The sequence below is a fragment of the Balaenoptera musculus genome, chromosome 9, assembly GCF_009873245.2.
Source record: "Balaenoptera musculus isolate JJ_BM4_2016_0621 chromosome 9, mBalMus1.pri.v3, whole genome shotgun sequence".
Taxonomy (NCBI): Eukaryota; Metazoa; Chordata; class Mammalia; order Artiodactyla; family Balaenopteridae; genus Balaenoptera; species Balaenoptera musculus.
Window position 1 is genome coordinate 48,885,871 of NC_045793.1, and position 20,625 is coordinate 48,906,495.

At 43.1% G+C, this 20,625-nt stretch overlaps 1 protein-coding gene across 3 annotated transcripts in view; it reads right to left on the reverse strand.

Annotated features, from left to right (window-relative positions):
- CREB5 (cAMP responsive element binding protein 5) overlaps positions 1-13,910 on the reverse strand; it is a 406,791-nt gene extending 392,881 nt beyond the window's left edge. For 2 of the 3 annotated variants that reach the window (XM_036863403.1, XM_036863404.1), the window contains exon 1: positions 13,861-13,909. The gene's annotated coding sequence lies outside the window, so the exon portion shown is untranslated. Of the gene's footprint in view, positions 1-13,860 lie in introns of all 3 variants that reach the window. The other variant, XM_036863401.1, reaches the window with a different exon arrangement.
- Between the last annotated feature and the right edge of the window lie 6,715 nt (positions 13,911-20,625).

Below are 20,625 nucleotides of genomic sequence, written 5' to 3' on the forward strand. Positions count from 1 at the left end.
CCGCAACAAGAGAAGCCACCGCAATGAGAAGCCCACGCACCTCAACGAAGGGTAGCCCCCATTCGCCGCAACTAGAGAAAGCCCGTGCACAGCAACGAAGACCCAACGCAGCCAAAAATAAATAAACAAAATAAATAAATGGATAAAAAAGAAAAAGAAGAAAACACACTTCCCTCAGTAGTCACCCCCGAGTCCCCAGCCCCACCCTCAGCCCTGGGCAACCACTAATCTACCTTCTGTCTCCATAGATTTGGCAATTCTGGACCTTTCATATAAATGAGTCATACAATATGGAGTCCTTTGTGTCTGGTTTCTGTTTCTCAGCACAATGTTTTCAAGATTCATGCATGTTGTAGTACATAGCATTACTTCATTTCTTTTTATGACCAAATAATTTTCCACCATATAGATATACCACATTTTGTTTATCTACTCATCAGTTGATGGACTTTGGGTTATTTCCATGTTTTGGCTATTATGAATAACCCTGCTCTGAACATTTATGTACAAGTTTTTGTGTGGACATATGTTTTCATTTCTCTTGGGTGTATACCAAGGAGTGGAATTGGTAGATCATAAGGTTTATGTTTAATTTTTTGAGGAATTGCCAGACTGTTTTTCAAAGTGACTGTACCATCTGACAATCCCACCAGCAATGTATGAGGGCTCCCAGTTCTCCACATCCTCATCAACACTTGCTATTGTCTGTCTTTTTTATTATAGTCATCCTAGTAGGTGTGAAGTGGTAATCTCACTGTGGTTTTGGTTTGCATTTCCCTTATAGCTAGTGATGTTGAACATCTTTTCATGTACTTATTGGCCACTTGTATATCTTCTTTGTAGAACTGTCTATTCAGATCCTTTGCCCATTTTTAAATTGGTTATTTGTCTTTTTATGATGATATGTTTTTAAAACAAAATTTTGTCTTCTGTGCTTTCATTGTGTAAAACAGAGGTAGCGCATAGGCATAAATTGTCCATCAACAATTAGAAAAGCAGAATTACTTCTCTTCCTGCATTGAAACACCCATGTTCAACTTGATGTGTCTGTTGCTTATGGGAACTGGTGGCTTTTGTCCTTGTCAGTAAATATTAACACATCAAAACAACGGTTGTTAAGCCTGGCAGGGTGACAAACTACAGTTGTATTTCATTCTTTGTTCTCAAGGTTAAAAGTTGGTGCTGCCCTTTTGGCATTGCTCTTTCACAAACTCTGAAGACAAATTCAAGGCCAAACCAAGGACAATGACCACATCAGCAAATTCATTCATCAGTGTAATATATATACATCTATTTTAAAGTATGGACTTGTTTTGTTGGCTTTGTCCATTCCCGGTAATGTATAGACCCCCATCTCTGAAGACTTGTTCTAAGTTTTTCTGGGGGTCCATCAGAAGTCTATTTTAAACATGGGCTAAAAAAATGTCTGGTTATGATTCCCACAACTCCCAACCTGCCAGCTCCCTTAGGGTCCCAGTACTACTTGCCCTGGGTGCTGCCTTCTTGATGGACATACTTACTGTTATGGGCTGAATTGTGTCCCCCAAATCTCCAGTACCCTAGAATGTGACTTTAATAGGAGATAAAGTCTTTACAGAGGTAGTCAAAGTAAAGTGAGGTCTTCAGGGTGGGCCCTACTCCAATATGATAGGCATCTTTATAAAAAGGGGAAATTTGGACATGAAGACAGCCATCTACAAGCTGAAGAGAGAGACTTGGAACAATTTTCCCTCACAGCCCTCCGAAGGAACCAATCCTGCTGACATCTTGACTTCTAGCCTCCAGAACTGTGAGAGAATAAATTTCTATCGTTTAAGCCACCCAGTTTATGGTACTTTGTTACAGCAGGCCTAGCAAACTAATATACCTGGCCATGCACTGGACCCCCCCTGAGTGCCAGAGCTGTGGCTGTCTTGAGGGGTGAGGCCCCTCTCTCTGACACAAAACGCCAAAGTTGCACTGCCTTGCAACCCAACACCTGCACTACCGCTTTTAGTTATAGCGGCTCTGAGTTTTTGTTCACAGTTATTTTTTGTTCTCTTCCAAGGACTCTGACACAAGCCCATGGGGCACTGGGCCAGAAACCCTCCCCTCCTCTACCACCACAAAGGACAATCCAGACTTCATTACTGGGTCAGGCTTCTCCTGCCTGGCTCCCTCTTCCCTTAGAATGAATAAACCCCTCTCCCTTCCCTTATCGAATAGTTAATCAATTCTCCAGTCATATTGATCCTATTTCTTAAATGGCTTTTGAATCTGGCACCATCCCAGCCCAAGCCACTATCACCTCTTGCCTGGACAACCACACTAGTACCCTCACTGGGCTTTCTGCCTCCAGACCTGCATCCCCTCACCCTCCCACAACATTCTGTTGCAAGGACCTATTTGGTGTCTCTCCTACCGGTAAGATCTGGGAGGAGAGGGACTGTGTTGGGTTTTGATCATGTATCCCTACTACCTGGCACATAATAGATGCTCGGTAAATAGCTGATAAAGGCAGGAAGGAAAGAAAGGGGGGAAGGGGAGGAGAGGTGTGGGTTTATATTCCCTTACAGAAACCAAAGGCTCTGTTTTTTCATTGCTCTCAGTTGAACATATCCTTGCACTGAGAAAGGCAATCAAGTCAATACAAATAGAGATATTTAAATAATGCCAAATGGTGTGTGATTTTCAAACTAAATGATACAGCTTTCTATATACAGGATGCACCCAGATCCGAGCCAGTCTCCAGAAGAGAGGCAATCTGAGCCGTGTGCCTAACTGTTGTCCTGCCTGGATTATCCAATATGTCAGAATCACATCACACATCTGTCACCTCTCTGCATTGGCCTGAAGTACAAAAGTCCTCTTTAGATTTTTGTTCCTCCCATTAAGACACTAAAGCTGCTATACCTAACTTTGAACAAGTGGTCTATGCCTTCTATTTCTCTATCCTGGGAATGGGTACAAGCAAACCTTATCCCTCCTTTTTTTTTAAATCATGGTAGAATACACATAGCAAAATTTACTGTGTTAACAATTTTCAAGTACACAGTTCAGTAGTGTTCAGTATATTCACACTGTTGTGCAACCAATCTCCAGAATCCTCTATTTTTTAAACAAACATTAAATAACAAGAACTATGTAAAGGAATATAAGAGTTCCTAAATATACCTCTTAAAATATCTGCTAAATGTTAAGTGAAGATTAAGCATCCATTTACAGCCTCCCTTTTAAAGATACTACAGTTTTTTTGCTTCAGGATTTAAAAAAAAAAAGCATATTTCTTGGAAAGGGTAAAAATGAATCTTGAGTTAAAGGGTTAACCTGCCTGTCTTAAGAATGTCCCTCCCAAAAGGGCATATCAAGCAATTATGTGTAATTTTTTTCTTCCCTGATTTTTCTGAGTGCTTCTGAGGCACATGAAAAAAAAAAAATTGTGCTTCTCTGCCAGAACTACCTCCATCCAATGGGAAGAGATCACTGTTTTGTTTTGTTTTGTTTTGTTTTTTAATGTTTTGAATGGTTTGAAGATTAGCATGGGTATTTAGCAAAAAGTACAATTTCAAATTACACGCTGCTTCGTGGTGCCAAAACACTGTGCACCATCATCTTTGATGACATCCACCAACACAGCACTAGAATGGTGGTTGTTAGTCATCTGGCTTCACAAAGCTGGAAGATGAAATTGTAAACAATGTGAGCTTAGACAGGCCTTATTAGAAAAGAAGAGTGTCTTAAAAGATGGTTTCAATTTTTTTAATCTAGCAATATCTTTTAATCACCAATATGTGTATCTAAATCAATTGCTCAAAAGGAGGAACAATTTATCCATGGGCATCCTAAAAAAGATGATAATCACATTTACAAGTATATATGCCAGTAACATTCTGGTCTTCACTGGCTAAGGTTTTTGTTTATATACAAGTTTAACCACCGTAACCACATATATGTGTGGGCATTAAAATTACTTTAACGTTAGTATAATGCTTAGAAAGGGACCCAAAGTGGCCCCTCCCCGGCACTGGTCACAGATCACACTATTAATCCCAGCTTGTATCTCATCCACTGAAAGTACAGAGGTGTAGACAGAGACTGCAAATGACTAAGTCCAACCCTAGTCATTATTAGGAGAAAACAAAAACCAAATACTCCAAAGCACATGGCTCCAGGTCAAGTGTGAAGACAGGACACTGGTAAAACAAGAGTTAAAATGTTTTATTAAAGACAATTCAAGAGCTAGGGCTAAAGTCTATTTTGCTCAATAAATGAATACCTAAAACCCTTTCCTTTCAATACCCAAAAGAGTTTAACAGTTTACATCTTTAATCTCATAGTCTCTCCACAAAGTCCTCTAACAGTCAACCACAAACTAGCCTGAAGAAAGTTTCCCTAGATACCACCAAAAACACAGGTTTGTAACAGATGTCTCCAGCAACTTTTAAATCAGATCCCATGTTAAGAGGTTGATATATCCATATGTACTTGTTAATCAGTCCAGGTCTGTACATGTAGCCTGAAGGTGGGAAGTAAGAGTTAGCAGAGAAATCATTGATGTAAAAATAATGCATGGAAAAGTATCAGAAAGAACATTATTTATAAATTCAAAGACAAATGCAATAATATACACAATTGGGAACTCCCCACCTGGAAGCCATCCAGAGCAGTGCTTATATTTAGGCACTAATAAACACGAGCTTTTAGCTCACACTGACCACCCTTCTAATTAATGAACACAGTGTCAGTCTCTCAGTTTCTCCATCTATAAAATGGGAATTAAAGCTGTGTGTTAATGAATGGAGGTTAAAATTCTCCCGATGAATGGTGTTACAGAAAACACAAATATTACCACCACAAAATGTAGAGAAACGTGTAGCTTTGTACCTAAAAGAAGGTTTAAAGTCACGTTTAAAAAGCACATGGTTAGAGAGACATGTACTTGGAACCAGACTGCTATGCAGGGGATAAGTAGAGAGGTTCAGGGTGAAATGACTCACGAATGTGGGAATGCAGAGGCTCTCGGCAGCATGAAGTCACAAGGGACCGTCCCTGAGGTCTCTCCTCTCCTCCACAAACAATGCTGTTTGTTGACTTCAAAAGAAGATGGGTGAGGAGTTTGGAAATTATTATTTTTTATTTTTGGGTTCTTTGCATCATTTACTGAATGCGCAAGCTGGTATATTGTTCAAAAAAATTATTAAAGGAAAACATTCTGGTGTGTACTGAGAAATATTGATTCTCTAGTATTTAAAGGATGACAAATAGAAGGAACACTTTAAGTCTGGGGGGTTACAACTAACATCTTGACATGAGCAGAGAGCAAGTTTGGTCTGACACGAAGCTTTTTAAAAGCTTAGAGGGAAGAAACACAAGGGGATCCAGATGTCTCAAATAGAGTAAAAGCATCCCTCCAAAACCAGCTAAAGGCAAGTAGTATCTGGGGCAAAGAAGTAAGCTAGCAAAATAACTGAAATGTGGTGATCTTGACCTTTTCCAAAACGGAGGGTTTCTAAGAGTCTGCATGCAAACCAAATCCTGAGTTAAGATTTCTCAGGAAGCAAACAATCCGTATCTGAAACTTACACAAAACCGAGCTCATCTGTGGTACAAAGAATTATCTTCTAAAATATTTAATCTGCATGTTTTAATTTGTATTAATTACATTTTCTTAAACATGTTTTGTGGAGTGCAGCACACTAATAATAACCGCTTGCTGCCCTTTGAACTCTGAATGCTTTACTGCAATCCCTTTCCTTAAATAGAATCATGGAATATTAGAGTAGAAGATTCCTTAGTGATCAGTTAGAATTGCAATTCTCAACCCTGGCTAAACTTTAGAAGCATTTCTGGAGCTTTTAAAAAATATAGAGGCCCAGGCCCCCACCCCAAACCAAGTAAGTCAAAATGGACAGGACAGGGAAGGTATTAGTATTTTTTTAATAAACTCCACAGGTGGTTCTATTGGGCTGCCTGGATTAGAACCATTGATACAGCCTATAGATTTACATTGCCTGACACCATAGTCACTGGTACATGTGGCTATTGAGCACTTGAAATGTGACTAGTCCGAATTGAAATGTGGGGTAATTATAAACACACACCAGACTTCAAAGATTTAGTACCCCCACTCCAAATCACAAAGTATCTCATCAACATTTTTATATTGATTATATGTTGAAATGATAATATTTCAGATATACTGGGTTAAATAAGATTATGAAAATTAACATCACCTGTTTGATTTTTTTAAACGATTTTTAATGTGGCTACTGGAACATTTAAAATTACATATGCGGCTTGCATTTGTGATTCCCACTGTTGGAGAGTGATGGTCAAGACCAACACTCCTTTATCACAAATGAAGAAACTGAGGCAGGGAAGCATAATGAGTTCAAGGCAGCACTTAGGGGATACCCTCTTCTGGCCTCTCAGGCTTTTCCTGTTGCCTTAAACCACACTGTTGCAGAGCTAGGAATGGCAGAGCCTGGCATGCCACCAATCGGATTTCAAACCTTTCTTTCTTTTGTCTTGCTAATTGTTTCTTCTAAGGTTTGATATTGAAATCTATTTTGCTTATGGAAAAATATCCCCTCTCTGCTGTGCACACACTTGCGATTTGTTATTGCAGGGTTACTCATGAAAGCACAGTAACTAGAATGGATGTTAAAAAATAAATCTAGAAGAATATTAGCATAAGGAAAATGCAGAGAATAAGTGAAGAGGACTATTAAGGTTTTTAAGATGTAGATGGTCAAGTTCTAGCCTGTGAATGTTTTATCCTGCTGCAGTTTAATAAATCACCATGGAGACCCTCAAAATTCTGAGGGTCATCTTCAGCACAGCATCAGTCCCTGCTCAAAATTTAGAAGTCTGAGCCTATAATCTTTCTTTCCTTCCAGAAGGCAATGTTTTTCTGGACAATGCTGTCATTGCAGTGAGGCAAATCAGCTCTTCATAATGGCACACCTCGTCATACCTAGGTACCCTGCTAGAAGTGGTCTTTATCCTCAAAGCCTTCTACCTCTGGTGCATGGATTAGTACCTGGTCATTCAGAAGCCAAACAGCATTATAGTTGACTTAAAGAAGAAAATCTTGTTTTGACAAAGTAAAATGGTCCCACCAGATCTGGCAAGCGGAGATAAAATGTATTTCTTCTAATAATCAGCTAATTCAAACAAAAACAAAGATGTTTTTTGTTTCGTGTGGTTTTCCCCCCTTGGGAAGCCAGCAGAGAGAGAACTGCATAAAACTGGCTGAAATGTGTTATATTTGAGAAATCATGCAACACAGGGGCTCCTCAGTGTAATCAAAGAATAAAAGAGACCTAAATTCTGATATTAAAGTGTTCAAGCAAAGAGCTGGAAAGGAAAACTGTGGGTCAGGCCAAACAACACATACAGTAGATGCATTCAAGATTTCTGCTGAGATATTCTTGTGCTCCATCCTAAATACAGCAAAACCTAAACATCATCTTAAATCAAATGCTTGGTGCTCTGGAGCCCCCTATGTTGCATGCATGAATTCTATTAGTTATGATTAGTCAAGTTTTGCCAGTCAAACCTCGAACAGCATACTTCCAGACTCAACTCACTCCTTATTCACCTCTAAACACTCTCATATACAACAGCCTGGAAAGATAATATATTACAGACGGATCCTAGGCAAAAGCGCATCTGCCAGAGTGAAAACAGCACTTGTTAACTCTATTCAACAAAAAGAAAGATTATTTATTTTAACTTTAAGAATTTTTTGGATCCCTTCCTCAGAGATGAAAAAGAAAAGACAGGAAATAAAGGAAGTTACTGCCTTATTCTGAGACAGTCCTATAGACCATTTTTTGTTCTGCCTGGCTTTTAGTCTCAAATGAAATCTGGATGGTGTAGTTTTACAGGGCATGTCTAATCATATTGGTAAGGAAGAAGAGTGGCCTTCAAATAAGGAGGCCAATGTTAGAAAAATTAACATTGCAGATATATAAAAATAAGCAGAATAGAAACTATAGTTTATATGGTCAGGGCATTCATTCAAAAGATCTGATAAAAGTTTGTCATTGAAAGGTTAGTGATCAAAAGGCTTGGAAAGAGCAAAGCATCCAAAGCCATGGTTATGCTTCCTTCAGGACGAGGGCATTTACGGCCTGACTCATGGAAAGACCACCCAACCTGGAGGCAGGGACCCAGCTTCCAGGCTCCATTTGGCACTCTCCAGCTCTTGGCCTTAGATGAGCCAGGAGAACCACCAGGCCCGAGGTTCTCCTCTGCAAAGTGACGAGGTTGGTCTATCAATAAGAAGACTCCCCCCAGTTCCAGCTCTGCTTAATGCTATCACACAAGCCTACTTCACATCAGAACCCCTAAACCAAGAGGAACTCTTACTAAGATTAGTTCAAGCCAAATGCCAACCTAGTATTTTCAATCCTTGTTAACCTTAGGGTACAGATTACAAATATGAACCTTGAGGAAGTAGAAGGAAGCAGCTAAAATATGTACTTTTAAAGTGTTAAGTTGATTCTGATCTATTTCTCGGAAAAGATAAATGGGCAACAGAGTGAGCTTGGAGGAAAGAAATATGGAAATGTCACTGTAACATCTTATACATTCAGGAATTTACCCTCAACTTTTAACGTTTTATTTTGAAGGTACCAGAGTCTCAGTAAGAGCTTGAAAAAATTTTACTTTTGTTTCTGCAACAGTACTACCAGTATTACCTGGAAAATTGTAAAAGCCTTCTCTCTCTCTTCTCTTTTCTTACATTAAATCCATGATTTGTGATTCCCAACCATGGAATACTAATGGGTCCTCAAAAAACACTAATTGCCCATTTTTTCCCTAATTACAAAATGTAAGAACTCTTTAGTGAAAACATTAAACATGATGTCATTTTTAAAGTGCCAGAGTTTCTATTTAAAGCAATGCCATAAAGTAGATAGCTTATTTAGTTTACAAATAGCAACACAAAAAGGTTCTTTAAGTCTGTTTAGCATGTCTAAAAGTGCTTCTTTCTCACATTTAAATATTTGGAGCCGGTCCCCCACCCCCCAGTTTATTACCTTATCTCAACTGTATAATTTTCTTAAACAGGATTCAGAGAAATAGTCCTAGATTTAAATTTTTAAACACTAATTTATAAAAGTATTGGTTGATTCCCATAATACAGCTGGTAGTCAAACTGGACAAGATAATGAATTGACTGAGATCATTGTTCCATCTTCATCCAAGAAAGCTGCCTCTAAAAAAAGATCTTAAATTGCTGTAGAAATCCAATTTGGAAGAAGCAAAAGAAGCATATAGATGGGAAACACCAGCCATGATCACATTAATTTTGTAGCTAACAGCACTGCTTTGAAGTGAAGAAGAAGAAGAAAAAAAGATGACTAAAATAATAAGTCCACTCAAATCCTCAATCTTAATCTAACAACATAACCAGAAGAAAACCAACTACAAAATGTGACACAAAATTCACGTCTTGGTGATCCAGCGAACATCACACCCCCCCACAAAATAATTTTCAGCTTAATCAGAAGCAAAGAAATGCTAAGGAAACACTATAGGATGGTGGTGCATCATTGCTAAACAGCAAATTATAGTAAGAAATCAAGAGAGCAGGAACCTGACATTAGTATGAACAGCCACGGAAAGTCTACAACTGATTGGTTTTGAATCCACAGGTGTGGGAAATAATAACGACAAATAATCGTAACAAAAATCTTCGACTTACTGTAATTGAAAAGCTATACAGGGAAAATCTAACAAGCTACTATTCACTTAACGCCTTATTCAAACAAAAGCTGCCACATCACAAAGATATAAAAATAAAGGCACTGTTTCCACTTTTTTGTGGGAACGTTCTAATTAGCTCTCTGCTCATATATAAACTATATAAGGTCACAACTGACTTCTGACTGACAAGCAATTTATGGATATCAGCAATTTACATTCAAAACCAGTTGGCTGGAAGATATCAACTGAGTAAACAAGTTTAGTCTGAGTAAAGTTGAAAAATAAAAATCTCAGGAAAGCTTGTGGAAAAGAGAATTCTTACCTGGCACATCATTTCACATGCTTTGTAGCTTCCCCACTGCAGTTCCCATGCTCATGAACATTATTTTACCCTGGAAATAATGGTCTTATTCACACACACACACACACACACACACACACAAGCACACACAAAACCTTCCAACAAAATGCTATCAAGTCCCAGGAAACTACAAAAGCAACATTAAAAGTCAGTGTAAAGTAAGAATTCCATTTGTGAATCTCACCTATGAAACGACAAGATCATTCTCCTGGAACCAACTACAAAGTTCCCTTTCTGCTTAATAAGTGTAATAAACATCACCTTACCATTATCTGTAGAATAAAATCAGCAACGTGTTGCTTCCTGCAGACACCAAATCAAATTTTTTCTTCCTTTCTTTCTAGTAACTTCTTTTTCCCCAGCAAGATTAGGAAGAAAATAAAGCTTTGAGTATTGCCTCAGTAGTTCAGACCTCAAGACTGCGAAACTAGCTCTTAGTAAAAAAAAAAAAAAAAAAGAACAGGTCTGGTATTTTACAATCACTTCTGCAGCCCAGAGGTACCTCCTGGACCCCCGTACCTCCTCTCCTTCCTGGCTCTAAGTTTCTTTTAGTAATGAGACTAATTTTTCCAGTAGCCTTGAACTCCCCAGATTTAACTGACATGGAAAATGTGACTAAAAACTTGTAGAACTGTCTAGCCTCCAACCTTACACAGAATCAACTTTGTTGTAAGTGTTGAAGAACACCTCGCAAGCAGCTACTTGCTCCTTTAGACTCCTGCACGACACAGCACAGAACACCAAATAACACTGCGCCATCTAGTTAGCAAGCTGCCCTCTCCATTCTAGAAGGGGGGACACCTTCAAACCCTGGGACTTAAGGACTTGTCAGAGTTCAGCTGCTCTAAAGGTCCAATTGTTTATTTAAATAAAAAAAAATATCGCTACTGAGATAATCCACATCTAGTGGATATGGGAAAATTTAGGTTATAATGGCACTACAAACTTTTACATCTAACTTTGATTTACAAGATAAAAGCAAGTTTTAAATTAAAAGGGCTTTCTGTTAACAGAGCTTATTATTCTGAAGACGGGGAATGATTTTCTTCGAAAGTTGTCCCTGGGTGCATGCCTATTATCTTTGCTTTTCCCCTTCCACTAATGAGCATTTATCTAAAGAGCCTGTTAATCCTCTGATGTGTGCTTCTGGTCAGAGGTAACAGTTTGAATAAAACCACTAATCACTGATCACTAAATCACTGATCATTAATCACACTCTCCAGCGCTGGTGACCCGGGCCATTTTCCCCTTTAGGTCTATGTATGCATCACAAACAAGAAGTTTAACATTTTAGATGCACATGTATTGTGTGGAGGTTATACTATTTCATCTCTAGATGTGAATAAATAATAAATACTGCCACAAACTTGGGGAAGGATGTCAATTAGACCCCAGACAGGAGTTTCACAAATGCCTACTCTACAGCACGGCTTTCACGCTGAAGAAAGTAGATCTGATTATAACAAAACATGTGTTCTTCAAGAAATTCCCACATACTCAGAATATAAATTTTCCTTTATTTAGCTTTCACCAACTCCAAATCAGAGAGCACTCACATCTTCTGCACCCACCACCCCCCATCTAAAAGCCTGTTAGGAAATCTCTTGTTTGATTTCTGCTGCACACTGCAGCGCCCCCATCCCCGAGTTCTTTTTACTTTTATCCCTTAAACATGTCACACACAGTATTTGTATTTCAACTGCCAGATACGTGGATTCTGACTCAATTCAATGACTTAGGTATTTAACTTCCTCTTTAAATATAGAAACTTAAGGTTAAGAGAAAATAAGTAACACACGCACCAATTTTTTGTATGGTACTTTGGGTTCGACGACTCACATTCCCTCACTTTGGAAATGAAACGTTTAGTCTTGAGCCTTTGGCTAAATTTGGTTTAGTCAGCATCCTCAGTCATCCCTCTTCGGATAACCGGTCTGAGGAAGGCGCTATGTAAAATTAAGTACTTTGCTTGCAGCAAGTGTGTTGTTTTCCTAAGTCACCACAGGGACACAGTATTATCATAATGTCTCTAAACATTTCCTGAGATGCCTTTTCTATCAGAGTTGAGCATTTTTGCCCTGGAGAAGCGAGCTCGCTGGTGCCTTTCTTAAATAATAGAAAAGGGCAGATTGTGTGTGCGCTGAGCAGGCACCGCGCTCCCCTCAGCCACCAGAAGCTCTTACCCTCACTCCGGGGACTGTGATCTCCCCAGGGAAAGCAGTAAAAGGCGGAGGCAGGGCCAGAGTGATAACAGTGTGGGCGGGAGAAGGGGTGGAGAAGGAGGGGTCCGGGAGGAGAGGGCAATAAAGATGCCCAGGGAACCGGCGATTGTACTAGTACGTTGGGGGCTGGGGGCGGAAAGCATTGTTGCTTTGTCAGCACTTCTAAGCCCCCAACCCTTGAGTATCTGAAGCTGTTAATCAAACACTTACTGGCCTGCAGAATGACGTAATGGACCTGTATTCAGCCTTTATTCCTTGACACATGTCACAGAGGGAGGGAAAAATAAAAATCAAACACTCAGCGGACTCTGACAACGAAATATACAAGCAGCCCACTTCAGTTCCTGGCCTTGAACAAGCCTCAAGTGGAGGCTGCACTCGTTCAGGGAAAGTTGGGGTGGACTCGATCAGAGGCTTTATCTACCAAGATACCTCCCCACTACCTCCTCGAAATAAATCTATGGCAAAGGAAAAGCGGGATGCAGCCGCCGGAAGAAAACATCTCCTTGGTTCCTTTGTGCGTCTTGCCCCTCTAAGAACGTCTTGAAAAGTTTTAAGCGATTCCGTGGAGAATCTGCTGGAGAGGAAGACTCTGCCGCCGGGTCCTGAGAACTGCCACCGCGCCGCCGCGGCAAAAGCGGGAGCTGTCATTTGGGGCAGCGGCGGGGAAGAGGTAATGATGCCAGCGAGAACCGGACAGAGGCAAGAGGCGGCTGGAGGAGCGAAGGCGAGGAGAGCCTCGCCGCGCTCGAGCCTTCCGCGCCTGGAGTGAAAGCCAAGTGCCCTCCAAGGGCGATGTCCCCTCCCCCGGCGCGCGCGCCCACCACCTGCGGTGGGCAGCTCTGCGTAAGATGTGGCAGCAGCAGGCTCGGCACCCGGGAGGGAGCTAGCCCCCCGTGCGCCCGCCCGCCCGTCCGCCCCCTAGGTGACCCGGCGTCCTCGCCGCGCCCGCTGGAAGTTTGCAAACTTTCTCCGGGGGTTCCGCCGCATCACCGGGAAGTTGGGGACGCGGGGGGAGGTTCCTGGCTCGCCGTCTCCGCTGCCGCCGCCGCTGCCGCCGCTTGACCGCACTTCTGGAGGGTTCCGCACCTTGCCAGGTCTCTGGAGGCAAACACACACCCCCGATTCATAACTGTTCCCCGTGTCAGGGAAACGCACGCGCGCTCCCACACACGCACGCACGCCGGGGCGGACACGGCGCTCGTTCCACGTTAGCATCCCTCCAGTCGCACGGCGCGGCGGCCACCAAGACGCGCTCCGGGACGGACACGGCGTGGGGTCTCTGGGATAGCCTCAGGACACAGCCGATTCCACAGTCCACCAGCATTTGAGGCCGGACTTCCCTCTGGTCCGCCAAAGTGTTTACAAACACAGATCACCCTCCAAAAGAAATGCATCGCATCTTCCCTACTCCTTGCCCTGCGACCTGCCCACTGGACCAAGTAACCTCGCGGCTGCTGCCGAGAACCAACCCCTGCAAACAAGTACGCTCCCGAGATGGCTCCCGCGGCAAGTGCAACAAAAGTGTCTAAATGCAAAAGCCCCAGATGTGGCCGAGCCGTATTTTTAGGAACTTACCAAACAAGTGTGGAGAAGGCAAGAGCGGAGCCCGGGTGAAGGGACCACGTTGGACTGAGCAAAGATTACAATACATTCTATTTAGAGTGCATTACATCACCCCCCCGGTGACGTCACGTGGGATTCCTGAACTTCTAAATCATTGCGGTCCGTGGGGGAGGGAGGGAGGGGCGGGGCCGGCGCGCCGAGGGGGCGGGCCCCGCCCCGGCCCCGCCCCGCCCCCGCCCCAAGAGCGGACCCTGGTGCACCCGCGGGGGAGCGGCGGCGGCAGTGGCGACCGCGCAAGCAACAGCTTGCAGAGCCCAGCGCCGTGTGACACGGCTCCCTGACATTAGTGGTGTGAGTCAGCTTGGAAACAATCCTCATGGTTTCAGACAGGACCACGGAGGAGAGGCAGGGACACGGGCTCTCCCGTGACGAGGGCCTGGTAGCGTTTGAAAGGTGTGGGGATGGGGAGAGGTGGGGAGAGGGTGCTGAAGAATGCCGGAAGAGACTTTCTCCAAACAGAAATGCAGGACGCTCCCCCTTCCCCCACCAGCAGATGTCCAGCTCCTTTTTGCCTGCGACAGTCGTGACCTCATTACAGCGTTCCCTGCATCCTGGCTTCTCAGAGCACTCATTCGACACCCCTTTTCACCGCCCGCCCCGCACCCTCCCCTCTCTACCTCACTTCCAAAGGAATAACTTCTCTATTGTGCACACTCACTTGGAATACACTGCCCCCACCCTTTCCAAGACCCCGGCTTCTCGCGTCTGAGAAGCTGGGAGGAAAGTTGCTCCTGGGGGGTGGGGAGGTAGGTGAATCACAGCTAGAGCCAAGTGATGAGACTGATTTAGACTCAGCGTCAGAGCCGGAAGGGCCCTTGGCGATCACTTCCAGAGCCTCGTCTGTAACTCGCCCAAGCTCACAGGCTGGCAAGTGGCAGAGCCAGAGCCAGAATGCAGGATCCGGGCCCCTGGTCTGCAGTTATCTTCCCGACAATTCCGTGAGAGAAGGAGTCTGGCGCTTTCATCATCAGCCAAGTCACCATCACCATCCTCAGCTTAACTTCCATTCAGATGTTCTCCCTGTGAGTCGGACTCAAAGGGAAGGCATAGGCTAAATTCCAGCATATCCCAGACGACCACTGTCATCCTCGCGGCAGCTCACACTTTACAAAGCACTCGCACCCACGTGGAACTAACTCCCTTGATTCTCACAACAGCCCAGCACAAGGAGGAGAAATACGGCAGGTGTTACAATTATCCCCATTTTACAGGTGAGCTAAGGCAAACCCCAGGTTAAGAGGCTGGCCTGAAGCCACTTGATCAAGTGGTGGCACTGGCACCACCCCAACCCCTGTTTTCAAACCTCAAATCCCAACTGGGCTCTTTTCTAGAACCAGGGCTGAGCTTTCCCTTCTCATGGGTTAGAACCTTTGCTAAGGATGTCGGGGCTTTGCTTAGGAACAGTTTAGCTCCCATTAACAAACAATAATCATTCCTGACATTTATGTAACATCTGACATTTATATAGCACCTCTCATCCCAATGCATCACAACCATGACTGTGCAGTTTGCCAGAGAATCATGACTGGACTGGCTAGAAATTGTAATGCTTTGCCTGGATTGTCACATACTTCTGAGCTGGTTTTGACATACTAAATGGAAGAGCTTTGTGTTTCCTTCCTAAGTGTTTAAACAAGTCTCTTCCCTTTAGTGTTTCTTGATACCACAGGGACTGCCGACTGTTCATTTCTCACAGCCTTATTCAGAACTCATCACTGAGTTTGCTATTTGCTGTCTTCCACATGTGGCCCTGAAGGAATTGCAGAAGAAGGGCTCCAGTCCTAACTTGAATCTTAACCAATAAAACGTTAAATATGACAGCTCAATTAACTTGGGTTGACGGAAGGAAGCAACAGCCTCCTTGCCCACATTCCCACTCAATTATCAGGACATCCTTTTCCAGTAAAGCAGGAATCTACCTCCTTCTCCCTCAAAGAAAAAGTGTGAGCCAGACCAGGAGCAAACTTGAGGCAGAAAAGGAATGCAGCTTGATGTAGTAGTGCTAAGTCTGAGAGCTTATCTTTTTTCCCAGCTAATAGGTGTGGACCAAAGGAATAGAATGGAGAATTGAATAAGCAAAGCTGAGGTGATAATCAAAATATTTAAAAACCTGTAAGTAATTAATCACCATATAAATTTAAAACATTTAATTCCCAGTATTCTCTAAACAGAAGCACATATATATGAGTTTTAATGCAAGTAGTTCACCAGTTTCTAATACTATCCAAATCAGTTGTTGGTCTTTAAAAACTGTTGCTGATCATTTGTTTGACATGCTGTCACCAGGTAAACAATGCCCCTGTCCGAGCCATGGTTGACAAAGGAACACACATGGAACTTTTCCAGTGATCTCCTCAATAACTTGATAATCATTAGGTTACTTGGAGTCTCAATGAGCAGATAATCTCTCCACATCAGCAATATTGTTCATGGTGCTGACTCATCTGTCAGCTTCTGCAGAACTGACAGCAATTTCATTCACAATGTTTCTAAGCCATTGTATTACAGTTTTCTATATATTCCAGATCTCTGTTACCAACTAAGTCCCACACACACACACACACAATTTTTTTTTAATGTAAACTGAAGGAGAGAGGTGGTGTTTATAAGTGTGGACTCCAATGTCAGGATGGCAGAGTTCAAATCATGGCTCTGCTACTTCAGTTTTAAATAACCTCTCGGTCTTAGTTTCCTCATCTTTGTAATGGGACTGGTGGTGATAATTATACTAATTCAGAGGAGTTAAGAATTGTGCTTGGCACAGGACAAATACTACATAAGTACTTGCCCTCATTTTTATCAATGAAAATAATGTGGCTAATGCCATGACAGGAGGATATTCAGTGATTTTAGCAAACTTGACCAAATAGATGAAAAGACAACCTGTTTCCCTATACTTCTCCCAGCCCCACACTAGTCCCTGCACGCATCATCTGTACCAAGCAGGCTCTCGCCTGTCAAACCATGCCAACAGAGCCCTCGTATTTGTGGACTTGAATTTTTGCATGCCTCGTGCTCACCCCATCTCTTTCAGGATCTGTCACAGCCAAAGTCCCATGGAGGCTGCAGTTTCCAGAAGCAGCCATGCAGCAGCATCTCTAGGGGTACCTCAGCTGGTGGCAGCCATAACCTGGGGCATTTGCCTGCTGGGGTGCCAGCACCACCTCCAAGAATGCCACCTCACCCACTGGGATTCCACCTATTATGGCCTGGGGGATATGTGGACACAGAGACCCTTACACTAGAGTCAAGGTAAACTAGCTGGGGTACCACCCATCCAGGGTCCTCCCCACCCCCACCCTACCTACCTCCACAGGGTAGGGGCACAGGCAGGGCACAAGCCTGCCCATAAGGTACCACATTCATTGGACCTATGAAGAGCTGGCTTGTACCTACACTGACCAACGAGAATAGATGAGACCCCTGTTAGACCAGAGGTTAACCCTTTAGTTGCTGGATCATGGGGCAGTCCAAGGAAGAGGCCTGGGCAGCTGGGCCAGTGGGGTAGCCAAGAGGTCAGAGCAGTGGGTATATACTAACCCTATGGAAGAATTTTAATATTTTAACAAGTTTACAGCCTTACCAGTGCTTACCCACTGAATATGAGGCCTGAGGAGAACCAACCCAAGGGTCCTCAGATGGGGAGAAATCCTTTTGCCTCATGCTTTGGATTCAGTCATTTCTCCAACATTCAACAAAGGTTGACAGGTCTGCCCAGTACTGGGGAGGGGAAAAAAAAAAAAGGGTCTCCTTTCCAGCTCCTAGGCTCCTGCAGAAGTTCTCAAACTTAGTGGCATAAGAAGCACTTAGGTAACCTGTTAAATCCCTGACTTCCCCAGGGACTTCTGTTCAAGGATCTGGCATTGGGCCCAGGATTCTGCATCTGTGATTCTGAGGCAAGTGTCTGGGGACCCCACTTCGAGTGACTCTGGTCTAGTGAATTCATAGATGGGCAGTGACCTGGGACGCCGGGGAGGGAACAGGAAGAGTCTGCTGCCTGCAACACTAAGAAAAAAAATTAAAAAGAAAAGAAAAGAAAAAAGAAAGAAAGAAAGAAAAAAAAATGACCCCTGGCTCATATGCTTAAGATCAATCCTCTAGCTGCTTCCCGTAAAGACACATATACCCCTAGAGAAGTCTTTCCCTCGTCCCTTCTACATACACGACTTAGAGGGACCTTTCCCATTTATTTTTCACTCAAGACTTTTCTTAACCGAGTTAACAGTGGTAATAGGAAGAATGTTGCTGGGTTTGTGATTAAACCCATTGCTATGGGACCACTGGGAAGTTTCCATCTCTTCTAAGATAAATCTTACCCTGGTTTCTTCATTGTCTTATTTGAAGGGATAAATATTTTCAAATAAATGCAACTACAAAACTCATCCAAAGACAGCAACAACCACAGCACGGCTGGCTAACACTTACCAAGCATTTACTCGGTGCCAAGGCTTGTTCTAAGACCTTTACGTGTGTTCTTTCAGTTACTCCTCACAATAATCCTATGAGGTGGTTGGACCCATTCTCATTTGCAATGAGGAGATCAAGTCTTAGAGCAGTGAGCAGCTTGCCCAAGATCTCACAGCTGGGCCAAGGCGGAGGGAGGAGAAAGTCCCAGACCACTAGCGCCAGTACCAGCGCCATGTCCTGTGGAACACAGAGCATGCGCAGGAGCACAGGCGCTTTGCGCAGTAAGCGCGTCCGCTGTTCCCTCCCACCTAATTTGCATGTAGCGCTCCAGGCGCTTCCTGACGCACAAAATTCTATTGGACCAATGATGCATGGGAGTCTGTGAGACGCGAAGCAGCTAAAAGGTAAGCCTTCTTCCTCTGTGGTGAGTGGGACGGGGGTGAGGCGGACGCTGAGATCCCTGAGAGACCATGCTTACCTTGTAAACCAGAACCTTCTTGGAACTCAGAAAAAAGGCAGAGGCGCTCTAAGACACCCAAAAGACTTAGGAATCCTATCTTACTCCTGTTAGTCCCTGTGTTGGGCAACTAACCACTTAAACTGAACATGATGACATAGATGGAAAAGGAAGGATAGAGCTGCCCTTACTGCTTTTCCTCTCAGTCTTTCCTTATAAGTGAACAGAAGGCAGACTGTTGGTGGAATGTGTGCACTTCAAGAGGTGAAATACAGCTGAGTTCATTTTGCACAGCATTTGCACTGTGCAGGTAAGAACAAAATACATATGCACACAGGAGCCATGAAATACAAATTGTGTGAATTCAGTGATTCCATATAGAAGTTAACGTATTTACATTCAAAACTGGCATTGTACAATATAAAGATGAATGGTAAAATGAGTGCTAATAATTTAATATTTTAATTTTTTGTTACTTTGAACGACATTAAATAGTAAATTTAGGGACTTCCCTGGTGGTCCAGTGGTAAAGAATCTGTCTTCCAATGCAGGGTACGTGGGTTCTATCCCTGGTCAGGGAACTTAAGATTCCCACATGTGGCGTAAGCCCACGCGCCACAACTGCTGAGTTCGTATGCCTCAACTAGATAGCCCGCGGGCCGCAAACTACAGAGCCTACGCACTCTGGAGCCCAGGAGCTCAAGTAGAGAAGAGAAAACCCGCACACCACAACTAGAGAGAAGCCCGGCAACGCAAGGAAAGATCCCACATACCGCAACTAAGATCATGAGTGCCGCAACTAAGACCAGACGCAGCCAAAAAAATAAATAAATAGTAAATTTAAGACACTGTGACAAGTTGAGAGATTGACTATGAGAGAGAGGAAAACCTTCCTACTTAATATCTTTAATGGCACTTTTCCCCAGACTTTTGAACAAGGTGCCCTGCATTTTCAGTTAGCACTGGGTCCAGGAATTATGCAGCCAGACCTAAGTACAGCGACATGATTGATGAGATCCGCCATGCCCCCAGATCCACGCTCACCATACTCAGAGTAACGGCAAGCAGAGCAGGAGGTCTAACAGCCTCAGCTTTGTCACTTACTAAGTGTGTGACCCTGGCCAGTTTTTAACCTCTCTGAACTTCAGATTCTTCGTCTGTAAAATGGAGCTAATGTTAGCATCTACCTCCCAGGATATTGCAAGGATTCAGGTAAGTTAATATATGTAAAGTGCATAAAACAATGCCTGGCACATAATAATTACTGGAAAAAATGTTAGATACTGTTATGCCTTAATAAGGTTTTGGAGAGAATTTCATAAAATAATCCATGTCAACTGCTTAGCACCAGGCATGTCGTTTAGAATGTGTTCAGCAAATGTTCATTACATAAAATTGCATGTAAGCTGTAATATTGCAGTTCTGTGGATTAGAATAAAGGAATCAATCCCATTTGTCCTCAAATTAAGAGCCTTCATATAAGCCACTTGTATTTGAAGCACAGTTAGATTAACAAATCTGCCCTGAGTTTGTGGGCAACAGAGCAGTTTTACACAGGCTGATGTTCTAATTGAAACCATCACAATTTTCCCTTCCAGTCTTGACATACAAATGCCTTTTTACACCAGCAGTTGTGTAATTATTAACTCTTGTGTGGTTTAGATTTACTGCAGGCACTTCTTAAAATCCTAACAGGTAGAGCTCGAAAATGCTATACTCTTGCATTGGAGGTCGGGGTGCGTGTCAACTCTGAAATGTTGTTTAACAAGGGACAACCTGGTCAGTTGGCTCAAGCTTGGGATACCTCGTCCGGAAGGCCATCAGTTGCTGATGGCTTGACCTATTCCTTTAAG